This window comes from Halichoerus grypus, chromosome 3, assembly GCF_964656455.1.
Source record: "Halichoerus grypus chromosome 3, mHalGry1.hap1.1, whole genome shotgun sequence".
NCBI classification, from domain to species: domain Eukaryota; kingdom Metazoa; phylum Chordata; class Mammalia; order Carnivora; family Phocidae; genus Halichoerus; species Halichoerus grypus.
The window spans coordinates 54,795,939-54,799,455 of NC_135714.1; the positions used below are offsets into that span (position 1 = coordinate 54,795,939).

The window sequence follows — 3,517 nt, forward strand, 5'->3', positions numbered from 1 at the left end:
TCAGAGAAACTATTGTCTTTATGGAGAGAAAGACAGTGTTAGGTACAAAGGACATTAAGGAGGGTGGGAAATGAGTGGAAACTAGAGAAAACTCCAGAGCTAGAAATCAGAGTCGGCCTGTCAAAATGTACCTATGTCTTATAATTTCCACTCTAGACCCCCAGTGTTCATAGATATCGATGTATTTTGGGCTGTAGTTCAGGGTCCATGGTGTCAGTTCGCAAACAGATTTCCTCCTTTTCTTAATTCCTTTTACCCTGCCCTCCTTCTCCCCACTGGCCATCACCTGGGTTTCCTTCCTCATGCTGTGTGGTCTTACCGGCTCATTATTAAAGACACAGTCATTACTCCTGGTTGCCATCCTTTAATACTAAATCATGACTTCCCGAGTTTAGTTCAGTCTGCTGATGGGATTATTTCAAATTAATCTGCTAGTATTAAAAAATTCAAGGGGTGCCTGGGTGGTTCAGTTGGTTGAGTCCAACTCTGGATTTCGGCTCAGGTCATGATCTGAGGGTTGTGAGATCAAGCCCTGCGTTGGGCTCCGTGCTTAAGAGTCTCTCTCTCCCTTTTCCTCTGTCCCTCCCCCACCTTTCTCTCTCTCTCAAAAAAAAAAAAAAAAAAAAGTTCAAGGAGTGGGCAGTGAAGAACCATACCTAATAGATACATAAGTATCCAATAATGAAGGAAAAATGTTACTTATTTCCAAAAACACTGCTGATCAGTCTGAATCTGAGAGACTTGAACTTCAGCTCTCACATTGCAAAAGGATAAATATTTCAAGGCAAAAGGGAGTATCTACTTTCTATAACGCCTGTATACAGTCCTCCTAGAAAAGAAAGCTGAGACATTTGGGACGGATCTTTCTACTAAATTATGGCCAATGGTAAACGTAAGGAAGAAATAATCAGTAAGGTTTGTAACATGTTTCTCTTTTTTTGCCTCCTGGTCTTGAAATTAATGAAAACTTTTCCTTTGATTAGACCCCTCGGTTCAATATTTATTGTTTGTATTTATTGCTCTACTACTGAAAAATTATATGCATAAGACTTTATGCTACAAGGTACCATAGAAAATGCAAAGATGAAAAATAAACAGAAGCCATTCCTCATAAACTAGCACTTGAAAGTTGGAGTTTCTATAAATTTTGCAAATCAGAGTGGCAGATTTTCTCTATATTAACATCCCTCATCTGGGGAGAAAAAAAGCCTTAGCTTATACCACTCGAGTGCTACAAGTAAGGCATGATTTTCCACTGAAGCAATACTGCATCTTCGGTGGAAACATGAGAGTGCATCATCCAGACTACAACTTGGAGAGTTCAGGAGTCAGATGTCATTTAAGAATCCAGGGCAATTAGGAATAGAAAAATAGAATTGACAGATTCCTATAGAAAAGTTGGGATCTTGCCATGCTTGCTTTTCTTAGAAGGAAATACATTTCCTGTACTTCCGTAAATGTCACTGAGGAAAAAAGGGTTAGCATATAAGTCCCCTCAACCTCGGGGTTCATAGCTAACCTTTAGTTTTCCATTTCTGATATTGAGTTCCTCATCCTGACAACCACATGTACGTTTATAGATTTTTGGTTGAATAATAGAAGATTGAAAGAAAACCCTTCCTCCTATTTTTCTTTAAAGATTTTATTTATTTATTTGAGAGAGAGAGAGCACGAGAGGGGGGCAGGGTCAGAGGGAGAAGCAGACTCCCCGCTGAGCAGGGAGCCCGATGCGGGACTTGATCATGACCTGAGCCGAAGGCAGTTGCTTAACCACTGAGCCACCCAGGCGCCCCCTTCCTCCTATTTTTAAAACTCCTTGATTATTGTCTTTCCAAGCTCTCCTTTCTTTTCTACATCATGTCAAGGCCAAATGCTTTCCACCTGGAGACCCTTGTGAACATCCTCATAACTCCAGGGAGAGGTTCCTGCTTATCCGAATCCCAGCACGACAAGGAAGAAGACACAGCCCATAATAACCCAACCCAACTGCAGTTCAAAAGTAGAAAGATAGGTTAAGAGGAAAGACAGTGCTCTGCAGCAGATGCACCTTGCAAGGAGGCAGGAGTGTGGAGCATGCACAAAGCACCACACCCACATAAACAAAGCTCCAAAGTGTTCGCTCATCAGCTAAGGAGTCTCTGCAGCCAACATCTGCCATGACACCTATGTTTATAGCCATAGTAACCGCACCATGTCAAAAGGATTATTTCACTGTCACAATTCATGAAGGGCAAGCCTTGTTATGAGAAAATTTAAGCTTGGAGTTTTGTGGGTTTTTTTTCCAGCTTTATTGAGGTATAAAAATCATCTTGCATAACTGAAAAGTGAAGAATGCTTCACAAATTTGTGTGTCATCCTTGGCAGGGCTCATGCTAATCTCTGCATGGATCCAATTTTTGTATATATGCTGCAGAAACAGGCACTAGGCTTGCTTGGATTTTTATTTGGGGTGTTGTATTTTTCCAGTTATTATTTTGACATTCCTTAGATCTGAAAAATCATCAAATCCCAAATTAATAAACTAATATGTTCTTTGAGAAAAATAGATTTTCACATCATTTTAATTGTTCCTTTACACTGAACAGAGTTGATTTTTTTCTTAAAACAGCATGTGCTGTTTTAATTATTGCATAATTATTATTTTTAAATTTCTGGCAATACTAGTTCTCTGTTCTAATTCTCTTCTTCAAATGTTTCTCAGCAATTACCATCTATATATTCTTTCAGATAAAACTTGGAATCATTTCATCAAGACCCTCCCTTAGGAAAAAAACTCTAATTTATTTCTCTTACCAAAATATATTCCAGATAGTCTTGAGTTAAATATAAATATGCAAACCAGTACCAGAAACAATTAGAAGGAAACAATTGATTGTCTCTTACCTCTAGGCAGAGAACTTTCTAGGCATAAAGAGCAAAGGAAGAAACACAAAATGAAAAGATTGATGGAATAGATCTCACGATTCTTGGACTTCTCAAACCCTTTCCCTGGATTAGTTTTACTAGCTCGGTAATCTTGGACAAGATACTTATCCTTTCTGTGTCCTTTGTGTCCACATCTATGTAGCTGAGAAATGAACTCAGTCATGGTGAGTTTATGGAACACCAACTGCATGGAATATCAGGCAGGCATTTAAAACATACTGAAGCATAGGGATAAAAAAACACTTTCGTAATCTTTAGAAGTAACGTGGTATAATCATAAGAATAGACTTTGGCATTGGACAAACCTGGCTTGTAAATTCAGCTTTTGCCACTTTAGTAGATCTGTGACTTACAATTATGATGATAGCAGTTTAAAGGGTTGTTTTGAGAGTTAAAAATAGTAGAGGCTAAAGTACCAAAATTATAATTTCATTGTCCAAAACAGTAAGCCAATCATCCAAATTCTAATGCAATCCAAAGACCACCACTCCTGTCCCTAACTCAATCAGTTCCTCCCAGATCAATCATGTCTTTAATTTCTCCTCATAACAAGGTTATTAGCATCACAATCTACTCCTAAAAACAAGTAAAC

The 3,517-nt window shown here is 38.5% G+C and overlaps 1 non-coding gene across 1 annotated transcript; it reads right to left on the bottom strand.

Moving 5' to 3' along the window:
• Positions 1-2,320: 2,320 nt before the first annotated feature.
• Positions 2,321-2,423, bottom strand: LOC118546411 (U6 spliceosomal RNA). The gene has a single exon (XR_004922576.1). It is a non-coding gene; the product is annotated as a U6 spliceosomal RNA (small nuclear RNA).
• Between the last annotated feature and the right edge of the window lie 1,094 nt (positions 2,424-3,517).